This window comes from Peromyscus californicus, unplaced genomic scaffold, assembly GCF_007827085.1.
Source record: "Peromyscus californicus insignis strain IS unplaced genomic scaffold, ASM782708v3 Scaffold_18__1_contigs__length_77618521, whole genome shotgun sequence".
NCBI lineage: Eukaryota > Metazoa > Chordata > Mammalia > Rodentia > Cricetidae > Peromyscus > Peromyscus californicus.
The window spans coordinates 17,138,352-17,151,992 of record NW_026294480.1 but is presented as its reverse complement, the minus strand read 5'-3'; positions in this window follow the sequence as shown (position 1 = coordinate 17,151,992).

The window sequence follows — 13,641 nt, the reverse complement described above, 5'->3', positions numbered from 1 at the left end:
AGATTCTCTGTGTGATATCCATCTTTACGGGGTTTATTTTTTATATTAATTTTACTGTCTCTTTAAAGACTTTATTTTTTAAAACTATGTATTTGTTTTTGTAACTGTATATATCACCTTTTTAATCTCTTTTAAGCCTACGTATATTTTACACACATTTTAAACTATTACATCTGAATCTGTCTTATTGTGAGTCTATTGCTTTAAGCTGCAGCAGCTGTGGCTGTTGGCTCCGCCCACCTCAGCTTACCAACATGGCGGTGGTATGCTTACTGCCAGCTCTGGGAGCTATCGTGGGTCTATGCTTTTATCCAAGCAGCGTGTAGCCCAGAAACCTCTTTTTTTTGTTTTGTATTAGCAAAGGCTAAATCCACCAAGCAGCTTAATGTGCCACTTGCAGAGGCCTCATTCCCGCCATATGGCGGCAGGCGGAGCGCGCATGCTAGGAACCTGCCAGTACCTCAAACCGGCAGCTGCCGTTTATTTGAGAGAGACAGTTAGGAACTGTTTTTAGCTCCGGTTTAGAATCTTTTTTTAGTTTTTAGGTGGAAACTCTTGCCACCACGTTGGACGCCAGTTAATTTTAATAAAATACTTTTATATTTCATTGAACCTCAAGTGTGCTTATCCTGCAATGTTATTGAAATTATGAGGGTAAAGTTAACAAAAGGATTGTTACTTTATGGTTCCTATGTGATCCTTAGGGTATAGGTGAGGTCACGTGATCACTGGGATATACACAGGATATAGATGGATTTCTAAACTGCTTTCCTAAATTCTATGTTTCTGAGAAAGAACTAGTAAGGGGAGGGGAAGAGTAAGATTTCATTCAGAAGAAAAGCTAACACCCAACCTAGTAAATCTGGTAAATATTAATTTTCCTAGGCTATAAGATCTGTGCCTTTAGTCCTTTCTTCCTTTGGGATTTCGAGTTTAAATGAATACATAAGAAGAGTGATGTTACATTGTTATTTGTTCAAATAGATTTATATCTTTTTGGTTTTAGGAAGAACTCAAGCCAATTTTAAATTCAGGGTATTTACATATTAAGGAATAGACCCAAATTATACTAATTCAATGAAATGATTTCCAAACATAGGCTCAGGTCATTTTGAAACATATTTATAAGTATTTATCTGTAACTTGAATTTTGATAATAATATCATAAATATGACCATTATTCATTGAACTAACTAGTGGTTAAAAATAAAAAAGTACTAAAGAAAATAAAGTGCAGTTAAAGCACTTATATTTAACTTTTAAAAACTTTTTACACCAGATAGAGAAGAGCCGAATGCTATAAACATATTAGTCTAGGAGAAAAGATTGATTGGAAAACTGATATATTCATGTTGTTTGAAATACCATCTTAAAACTTCTATTCAGAGGGCAGTCTAAATGTGTAATCCTTTTTTTATATAATTTTGGTTATTAAAAATTGTAGCATGCTTTCTTTTTTTCCCCAACATAATTACTTTAAGAAATTTTTATTCATTTTACATACCAACCACAGATCCCCTTCTTTCCCTTCTTGTCAGATTATCTTTCAACTGCTAGCCCACATAATGATATAGAGACTTCTTATTAATTATGAAAGATCAGCCTATTACTTAGGATTGTTCCTAACTAGCTCTTATAACTTAAATTAACCCATTTATATTAATCTATGTTCTATCACGTGGTATTACCTCTCTTCCATCTTGCACCTCCAGTTCCCTTTCCCGGTCTCCTGGCTCTTCCATGTGCTTAGATTCTCCTCATCTTCCTTTCTCTCCCTGGAAATCTTGCCTATACTTCCTGCCTAACTATTTCCATTCAGCATTTAATTACACCAAACACAGCAATAAAAAGGAAATGTTTTAATGCTAAATAAAAAGGAAAGGTTCTAACTCAAACACAGTAAAACTATATACAATAAGATCAATATCAGGGTAGAATTACATTCCCAATGTCCAGTCTATTTATTTGTATTTGGCAAATTCAGACAAATTATTGTATTATCTATCCTATCTTAGTGAGTCCAAAATTTGCACCTAAATCATTTTCTATCCTAACTGGCATTACCAACACAAAACTATCTTTTTAGACCTCAAAATATTTTGTTAGATAAATAATTTAATATTTTATGTCTCTCAACTTTATACACTTTGTATCTTCTATGTAATTTTTGTTTCTGAATTTGGTAACAAGGAAAAATGTAATGATAAACTATTTCATCGTCAACTTCACCATTGACCCAAGAAGGATTTAATGTTACCCAAGTAAACAGTAAGGGTAGAGCAAGCAACTTCCAAAACTATATAAATTAAAGAGTGAGTTGGCTGCCTGGACAGTTACCCAAGGTTCCTTTGCAAAGTTGGGTCATCCATCTTGAGCCTATAGGCCTAGAATATCTTACCGTCTTTTCTGTGATGAAGAAATTTTGAAGGACTGTCCTACCTCATCTTAGCATGGTTCATCAGTCACCTTTTGTGCCCTGCTTATCTAATTTGGACAGCATACTGTTAGCAGTCAAGGCAAGGAAAGTTTCTTTGCCCAGTTGCTAACTTGCCACAAAGAAAGCGAACTCCTTATGGAGGTTCTTTGATGAGATTCATCCCTTTTGGAAGTAAATTGGTATTGCTGCTGTGGGATGGTCTGTATGTCAAGTGTGTTGTTGATTGGTCAATAAATAAATCACTGATTGGCCAGTGGCCAGTCAGGAAGTATAGGCAGTACAAGGAGGAAAATAAAGCTGGAAAGTGGAAGGCTGAGTCTGAGACACTGCCAGTCCCCATGATGACAAACAGCATGTGAAGATGCCAGTAAGCCACGAGCCACGTGGTAAGGTATAGATTAATAGAAATGGATCAATTTAAGCTATAAGAACAGTTAGCAAGAAGCCTGCCATGGCCATACAGTTTGTAAGCAATATAAGTCTCTGTGTTTACTTGGTTGGATCTGAGCGGCTGTGGGACTGGCAGGTGAGAGAGATTTGTCCTGACTGTGGGCCATGAAAATCCTTGTGTTATTGAAACATCTGAAGAGCCATATCCTATAGGTCTCTGAAATATTTGAAGACCACCTATTTATTTAAAATATATCTCGGTATGACCTTGAAAACATACCTAACATGAATACAAATTTGATTATCATTGGTGACTTACTACCAGCCTGCATTTCTCAATTATCATAAATGGTTTATAATAATACCTTTCAAGGACTAGAAGCTTACATTACAATGATCTACCTAGGTGCAATATCTTAAACAAGAGTAGGACATATATAGAGTATAATAGAAATAACCTTAAATTTGTATCAATATGCAAAAATATCTTAGGAATACAAACATATATAAATTATGGTCTAACAAAATAACCTTAAATTTGTATCAATATACAAAAATCCTTACCATTGTAAAATATTTAAGACTAGTGTTTTTTTTTAAAGTAGATTCAACAACCCATGCTTTACCCCATCATTTCTATACTTTATTCCCACTTTTTACCCTTAGAATGAGATTCCTGAATCTAGTCTTTGTTTAGTATTTTTTTTTCTGAAAACTAAAAATAACAGCTTGCAACCAACCCCCTTCTAAATAATCACAAATATCCCAAACCCACCAAATGACCAAAAATTGCACATTTCGTCCTTGAGGATATGGGTGTCATGTTCTCTAGACTGCTTCCTATTGTCTGAAGGCAAGGGCATCTTTAGGTGACCATGAGAAAATTGGGATAATGTTCAAGTCCTGGGAGAGCTAGCTGTATTATTTTTGTTTACTTTCTATGTGATGGGAAAGTGCATGGCTTATCTGAAGTACAGGCTTGAGTAGTGCATGAGGCTGGACCATCTCAGTTAGCAGCTTTGAAGTTGTTCTGGATGGATGTAGAATATTGAGACAGCTATAACAGAGACATTTTTGAGGGGGGATCACATGGGTTACTTGTTTTTATCAGTGTCTGGTCCTTTTTTCTGAAAACACACAAACTTTTAAAGGTAACATATATATCTGCATTAACACAAGTTGAACTATGCAGTGTGCACAAGTGAGTTAGTGAAATTTTTTTCTTTGTTTCATGTTTGAGCAGTTAAAAGTCATCTGCTAATTTGTTTGGACTGTATAAAAAACCCCTTTATCCATGCCATATGAATGGATTGTATATAATGATAAGTCATGAGGACTCTGTAGCTAACAAGATTTATCATGTCTCATCCAGTCTCAGATCTGTTCCCATAGTAGTGGGTTCAGCATATACATCAACTGTCCTGTAGTCTTTCTTGGTTTCTTTCTTCATGTCTCTAGCCAAGATTTTCAGGAGTTCTCCCTCAATCAAATCTTTATATTCTGAAACTGTCTTAATGAATTGCTGGCATATATAAAAGTATTTCAACATAATTCATTCAACCTACTTAAATAATAAAGATGGATAGAATGTGAGAATTTTAACTCTATAATACCTCTGTGTCTTCCCTCTACCAGCCTTTCTTCTTATGCGTTGGATTCACAGGAAATAATACCTTCCACCTTAAATTTGAATCTACTTTTGTGTATCTATGTATATCATTTGGTATTTTAAGGGGAATTAAAAGGAACTTGTCTAAGGGGAAAAAAAGAGAAGGTGCAATTAAGTTACTCATTTGAGAACTGAGGAGTTGTTTATTTATAAATGTGAATTACACCCTAGGAGTAATGAATTCACAAAAGTGTGTAATCATAGTTAGCTATACAAGAAAATAAATAAATAAAACAGAACAGACTAAGTATATAAATAAAAATATGTTATTAAAATATATATGCAATAAAATACATACAATAGAACTCAGCTATAAAAAGAAATGCATCTTTCCTTTTGAATTTGGTCTTGGAAATGAAATAGGAAAAGTCATATATCAGATAAATGAGGCCACATTCACATAATTACATGATTCTGAATTAATAATGAAATAAACATTATTTTATTGGAATAAGCCAGTAAAATATTTATTTTTATTTCATTATATGACAGAAAGTTGTCTATGTGCAACAGAACTGTATGAAAAGTCTTCCATATTGCTTAGCATTAAAGCAATCAGTATCTGTTCAACAGTCCCAGGAAAGGTTCAGTGAGAACTCAGCATCACTGACTTCTCAGGATTGCCTCCATGGTATGCTGTCACTTTTTTCTTCAGGTGGTTTTGCTTGTTGTTCATTTCTCAATGACCTTTAAGGTTAATTTGTTACAACTTGTATCAATACAGCATTTTGCCGGCAATGCAGAATACATTTTCATTTTCTGTTTTGAGAACTGAATCGGATTATACTTAGAGAACATTTTTCCTTCAATCTTGTAGACACACATGTAAACAATATTTGACTGGTTTGCACCTTTAAACACCACCCTCTCAAAAATCTGAAATCTCTATCTTCAAAATTTTTTTTTTCAGAGCTGATAGTACACCACAAGTGTAAACCTGTACAAAGTGAAAATTTTATTCAGTCACATCAGCATGGAACTATTTTATGAGCTGACACTCATGCTTTGTGTGTGAGGTGTATGCGAAACATAAATGAATTCTGTGTTTAGACCTCAGCTCTCTCACCTGTGACTCCTTATACATATTCAAATATCCCTAATTCCAAAATAGACCCAGGGAAGCTATTCTTATCTCATGTATTTATAATAATGAATTCTTCGTCTGTATAAAAAAAAAAAACAACTATAAAATTCTAAGTTCCTCCCTGAGCAAAAATTATGCTTCTCCACGCTGAAGGTTTTGGGTTCATGTAGTTTTAGGCAGTTATACGTGAATACAATGTGACGTTTCTGAACTGCAGCTGTCAATTCGAAAGTTATTGGCATTAAAACAAAAAATGATTATTCCTCTAGAAAGTGGAAGGAGTACAGTACACATGCAGCCTTCTCTGGGCACAGGAAACACCACAGGAAAAGTGAACATATATTATGTCAATCAGACACAATTACGCTTAACTTTGTAAATGACTAAGGATGAGAAAGTTTTACAAGTTGTAAACATTTTCAGATGCTCTCTTTCTTTGATGCTGGTAAAACTTAATATACACATTTAGTGGCAGAATAATGGAAATATATTTAGTATTTAGCTCTGAGACACATGGATATGAGATCATTAGATACTTTTGCTAATTCAAACAAACAATGGGTGATTAAACATGCTTTCAATTTAATGATCTTGTTTGTCTTATATTTTCTCATCCTTTCAACTGATTCAAATGTTTAAATATATATTTATATTTGCATATATGTACACAAAACTGTTAAATAGGTTATGGAAAAGTATCATGTTTTCTAATTCCTTATAATACAACCTAATTGATAAGTTTACTCTATGTAAAGGACTGGAATATTCCATATTCTATATTCAATGTACTTTGTTGTTCACATGCTGAAAAACCTTTTCATTATTTGCTAATAGTTCACTTTTAAAAAGTTACAATCAGTATTCTTTATATTCTTCTTGCTTTCTGTGTGTGCATTATGACAGAAGAAGGTATAAAATTGCTCATTAGAAAGAAATGTCTTAAATACTAATTTTTTTTACAATATTTTCCCACTAAATATGTATATGAAGTTTACCAGCATCAAAGAAAGAGGCCACCTGAAAATGTTTACAAGTTCATAATACTTTCTCATCCTTAGTCATTTAAAAAGTTAAGTGTAATTGTGTCTGATCGATTTTTAAAAAGATAACTTTTTTATGTATCTGTCTCTGTGTGAGAATGTACAAATGCATTTGCACACTCATGAAGTCCAGATGAGAGCATCAGATCCACTGGATCTAAAGTTAGAGGCAGCCATATTCTGCCCAATGAGGATGCTTGGAATTGAACTCTGATCCCCTGGAATAGCAGCAAATGCTTTTAACCACTGAGCTACCACATCTCTATGCCATGTCTGATACATTTTGCATAGTTATTTTGAGAATTCCACAATGTTTTTCTTAGCATTGTGTTTCAGTTTTCTTTTGTGTATTTCTCTAAAGTGGGTATTGTTCATTCTCTATTTTTTATTTTTACATCTTATTTTATGGAAATCAGTGATAATGGTCATTGACATCCATGGCACATTATGATCAGAAATCATTAGAAAAATCATTTGTGTGTCTTGTAGCCTTCCTACTCTTGTTCTTGAGGTGTCCTTGCATCTGAATGTGTTTATAGAAATTGATTTCGTTTTAGTGTTCATGTGTTATAATAAACAGCAATGTGCTTGTATAGATTTTGATTTGTATAGGTATTATTGAGTACTGCACTTAGAAAGATCAATGAATATTACTCTCATTTTCTCAGTTTTTATTTCTCTATGGAGTATTACTCTCAGTTTCACAACCACTATATCATATCCTTGTAGGCCAGTTTTCTCTGCTACTGTTTTATATGATGGATAGCACAAGAGCAATAAATTTCTCTAGAGAAAACAAATAAATGAAGTGCTCATGTTGCAAATGATATAAAGACTTTTTAAAAATTCTGTTACAGGATTGATTTCTCTCTCTCATTCTCTCTCTCTCTCTCTCTCCTTCACTCTCATTCTCTCACTCTATTCAGGGAAAGATTTTATTTTATCATCATTTTTTTCCAGACTAAATTTTATCTACTTCTCTTGGGAAAGTAAATTCTCAATGTTAACATTATGATTTTTGTATCTAATCTGATGAGAAAACCAATTAAAATACTCCAATCCCTTGAAACGTGTAGCTTATCATGGACTTTAACTTCAATAAATATTTTTAGGTCCAACCAGAAAAACATGTTTTTGTTTTTCCTGAAAACCTAATGAAATTGTATTAGGATATCTTTCCTCATGGATGATTAATATTTAAATATGTTTATACATGATGAGAATTATTCTGACTCTTTTGGGAAAAATCAGTTGCTCAAGATCTACTTGACTTCCACATAAACAGTCGTAGCTGCATCTAGTTTCCACATCCAGAGTGCAAAACATACAGCCTTATACACAAAGACCAAGTTCTTCAGCACTTTGGCTTCTAGGAGTTGAATGTCAGCATATGCTAATTTATAAAACGGGTTAAAGCTTTTGGTAAACTCTGTCTTTTTATGTTGTTTCAAACGAAATGGAAGTAGGGTGTTTCTGATTCTTTTGCCTGCTGATGGGACCTTTTCCTCCTACTGTGGTGCTTTGTTCTGCTTTGATATGTATGCCTGAGTCTAGTCTTACTGCATCTTGCTACATTTATTTACTCACAACAGTAGTTATTATTATTTCTATTCTTTAGTATAATGCATCTAAATAAGTGGTCTGTAACTCTAAGTATTATTTCTATATTTATTTTACTATATATCTGAGCCTATTTTGCCCTTAGTGTTCTGATTATTGGTATTGTTTTTATTTTATTTATTATACAAATGACTAAGAAACCCAACACAACACTGAAAGCAGTAGATTGGAAGAGTTGCTTTCAGAGTCCTGTTTTTATGTGCACAGAAAAATGCTAGGCACAAAGTTATAAAATATAATTATTATATAAAATGCTCTTATATTTGAATATATCTTTTTAAACTCAATTTGTTTCAAATCCTGTCACTATATTTAGACTTTGAAATTTTGAATATGTGATTTTGAATTAAGGAATCCCATGATTTCTTTCATTGAATTTCAAAGAAATTAAAACTAATAAATTCTGATCTGTATGGGAAGAAAGTAAAGCCTTGAGTAGTATATATAGAATGTACATCATTAAAGCAAGTATAGACATAGTGGAGCATTCATCAGGTTAATAATAGAGCAATAATACAAAGCAACTCTTCACAACTTCATGCAGATACAAACGAAAGGAAATGAGCGTGCTAAAGGGACTGGCAGTCTTACCTTTATTGTCTCACTACTCACAAAATCTAATAATTGAAAATAACTAAACATCTATTAACCAATAAATCAAATGAGTTTCATAGAAAAACAATATTATTTTCATTAAAACAATCAATTCATTATGATATCAATAATTTAGAATTATCATTAGGTGGGGTGTACTATGTTAGTCGTAGAAATACAAGACTCAAATGATGTCACACGTGTGGAATCCCAAATGCTTGATTTAGAACATATTCATAGAATAGATGCTGTGTCCTGTTCTGAGAACCTGAGAAGTGAGTAGGAAACAGAAGGGATGGAAAAGCTTCATTCATGAGTTGGTATTATTATCAGGTAGAAATGAGAAGTCTAGAGTTCTATGGTACTCTTAAGTATGTATATAAATTAATAATATGCTATACTTTAAAAACCTAGAAAAATATATTAACAATAAAGTATAAATTATGTTTTAAAATGATGTAAGCATGATATTATAAACCTATACATCAAAATAAAACATGCCATGCTGTTATGTAGTATTCATTAATTTAGTTAAAAAAGAAATAAAAGTTGTAGGTAATTTTTCTCTTTTATACATATAAAAAATAATTATCATCATCATAATTACATAGGATTTTTAATACTCAGTAAATCTAGTTATACAGACCTGTAGAAACTGGTAACTAATTTATATTCTCTCTACATTTACTTAATAAGACTTATAGCATTATCCACCTCCTATCTACTTCCTTTCAGCTCTTATTGTCAGAGTCAATCTATACTAGCATAATAAATATTCTTCCAAAGGCATATTCTGCTTGGGGTCTCATAACAGTTTTTAAAATGTTCACCAGCCTTTGTAAGCTGGCATTATCCAGCCCCAACTTTTTATTTCCATGGTGATTAGCAGTAGTTTTTCATTTCTCTTCACTTTTTTATTCAGTCTCCCAGTCATGACCTCTACATGAAACTGTGAACCTGACTCTAAGAATGTCAATTCTACCAAATCTTTACTTCATGTTTTTGCTGTTTTGGGGGACAGAAAACTACATAGATATGGTCAAATGATATTTGTTTATGTTGTAGCTCATAAACCCTGCAGCATTTGCTGAGTTTGGATTATATATTTGCTGCTTTTTGGTTTTTTTTCTAATGTGTAATACTTTCTTTGGTGTTTATTTATCATTTTTTCATTTCTTAGAAAATAAGTACACTACATGAAATATTTCCCTTCATAGACCTAGTATCTAGGGAGGAAAACTTTGGCACTATAATAATCTAACTGGAGTAGGTTCAGAAATACTGAATTTTGAACCTGTAATAACTTCTGGTTCAATTTCTGTGGCTGATAAAATTTATTGGTAGAAACAATCAACCCTAACTTTGAGAAATTGAAAAGTGGCATTTTAAGACTTAAAATGAATGTTTCAAGTGTGCATATTTATTTATTGCTTTAGGACATTTTCTTTGTATACATTTGTTTTAAAAAATACTAGTTTCATTTTGTCAATTTCCTGAGTGCTGATGAGTGTCTTGTCACCCACACTCCTCCTGCCCCTGCCTCTGGTCCTCTTTGTAGTCTCTAATAGTTCCGTTCCAAATTCTAAAAATATTTTATCTTTTAAATTAAATATATATGGGGGTAGCGAATGGGGTATGGTGGTGTGGGGGTACCTGTGTGTGTGGGGGAGTGTAGGGTATTTGTGTACATGCTCATGAGCAGAAGTTTCTACAGAATTCAGAGATGTGGGATCCTCCAGGAATTGGAGTAGCAGGCATCTGTGAGCCATTGCAATGGTGCTGGGAATTGAATTTAGGCTTTCTACAAGAACAATATGTTTTCTTCACCACTGAGCCTGCTCTCCAGCCTCTGTACCTTTATAATTTGATGTGTTACTTACTAAGGTTCCACATGTAAAAGAAACATGTCATGCTTGTGATTCTCGGGCCTGGCCTGTGTCACTGAATATTTCATGCCCTTTACATTATATCAATGAATTCAGTACACACACACACACACACACACACACACACACACACACACACACACACACTACTGAATTACAACAAAAAATTGGGAAAATAAAGTTTAATGTACCCAACACCAAATTTAAGAATACTTTCATTTAGCTCTTAAAATTACCTATGAAAGTAATTTTCCAATTTTCAAGGCATATATAAGTTTGTAATTTATAATTTGTCTGATACCATAATTTTCTTTTTAATCTCATCATTCAGGGGATTTTTTAAGATTAAAATTCTTCATCTGGAGAAGACTTATATTCTAGGTACTGTAGGTAGAGTTTTTCTATGTCCCAGAAAATGCTCCCACATAACTAAAAGGTGGCTTAATATTAATTAAAAATGCTCAGCCAATAGCTCAGGCTGGTTACTAGCTAACGCTTACATTTTAAATTAACACATAGTACTTATCTATCCTCTGTCACATGACTGTATGTTCTTTCAACATGGCACATTCATCTTGCTTCTCACTGCATCTTACTTGACTCCTCTGACTCTGCCCTTCTTCCCGATGCTGTCCTACCCTGAATTTTCTACCCAATATCTTCCTTCCCAGCTATAGGCCAGTCAGTTCTTTATTAACCAATGAGAGTTTTACATATTTACAGTGTGCAAAGATTGTTCCACACTATTTTTCCCTTTTTGTCTAATTAAAAAAGGTTTTAACTTTAACATAGCAAAATTATATAAAAACCAGTTATCAAGTATGAATATAATTACAATATCTAGTCCATTTTTAATTGGCAACATTAGAGAAATTACTCTATTGTTTATCCTTGTGAGTCTAAAGTTTTATTCCTAATTTATCTTTCATAATAACTAAGGAAAACTTTAACTATGACTCTCTAGTCTTTAACTCCATCAAAGACCCCAGAAGGATGAAATGATACCTAATGACAGGGACATCTGGCTTCCTGGATAGTCATCCAAAATCCCTCTGTAATGTTGGGGCATCCATCTTTTCCCACAGTCCTAGTATACCTGACATACATTTTTGAGAAGCAGAGAATCTTGAAGGACTGTCCTACCTTGTCTTGACAAAGTTTGGCTGTCATTTTCTTTTGTGTCCTCCTGGTCCAGTTTGGACATTATACCCTTAACAATTGATGCAAGGGAGTTCTTTTTCTTGCCCAAATGGCTAGCTTTTGTCATAAAGAAATCAATCTACATATGGAATTTTTTTGATGCCCATCATCTTTTCTGAGGTAAATTGGTGCTGCCAGGAGCAGATATGTCTCATTGTCAAGAAAAGTCTTATTTTATTAAAACATTTTAAATGTCATGTTCTGTAGGTCTTTGAAGTGTTTGAAGACCATCTATCTATCTAAATATATCTGTTTAACCTTGAAAACATACCTAATCTGACTATAACTTTATAAATGACTAACTACTAACATGCATTTTTAAATTATATATTATATTTTTAAATGAGTTGCATAATCACAATAACCCAAATAAGAGTAGAAACATATATACAGTATAACAAAATTAACTTGAAATTTGTATCAATAAACCAAAATCCGTATCAATGTAAAACATTTTGAGATTGGTAGTTGTCTTTTGAATTAAAGTAGATTCAATAATCTACCTTTTTTCCTGTCGTTCCTATATCATATCCTCCTTTTTTTCTTTAGAAAGAGATCCTTGAATTTAACTCTTGTTTAACCTTTCTTTTTTACTAAGACCAATGACAATTTTTAAACAACTCCCCTCAAGTGATAATAAACATTCATAACCCATCATTTTGGAATGTGAATGTCATTCTCTAGACTGTTTCCTATTGTTTGGAGGCTTTGGCATCTTTGAGGGACCCTGAGAAAATTCAGAATATGATTAAGTCTTGGGTGGTGTCCTTTGTAAGGCTGGACCATCTCAGTCAGCAGTCTTGAAGCTCTTCTGGATGCAGAACTCCTAGAAAACTGCAACCAAGGCATTTTGAGATGCTAGATCAGGGCCATTTGTTTTCCTTGGTGTCTGGTCTGCTTGCTCTGAAAATATATAAACTTTTAAAAGTAGCATACATATCTGTGTTAATCCAAGTATAGACTGTTATACACAAGTTAGTCAAAGATGATTTTTGTTTTGTATTTGAGAAGGCAAAACATATGTTATATGTTTTGCATTTTTTAGGTTTATTTCTTCATGTTTGTAGTCTATGTTTTCAGGGGGTCTTCCTCGATAAAACCTGGTACAGCCAGAATGAGAGACACAAGATTAGGAAGCCACATTTGGCTCCATTTTTGTGTGTTTAGAATATTTTTGAAGCTTTCTCGGGTCTTATGTGGCTGTAGGTACTCCATACTGGGTGCAATTTGTAGGCAGGGGTTCTCTAGGTCCCAGTAATGTTTCACAAATAACTAAAGAGAGGCTTAATATTAATTATAAATTCTCAGCCAATAGCTCAGGTTGGTTACTAGCTAACTCTTACATTTTAAATTAACCCATGTTTCTTATCTGTGCTCTGCCACATGGTTGGGCATTCTTTCAACATGACATGTTCATCTTGCTTTTCTCTGTGTGTCTCTCAACTCGTCTGACTGCATCCTTCTTCCCTGTGTCCTCCTACTCTGGATCTCCCACCCAGTCTCTTCTTGTCCAACCATAGGCCAGTCATTTCCTTATTAACCCATGAGAGTCATACATATTTGCAGTGTATAAGATTGTTCTACAGCAAGGACATATAAGTTGAATTAAGAAATTACTTGTTATTATTCATTAAGATGCGTGGTCATTTATTCTTCTAAAGGGGAAATTTCAGTAAAATATAGAAGTATTCCTATTGTAATTGACAGAAGTATTTTGGCAA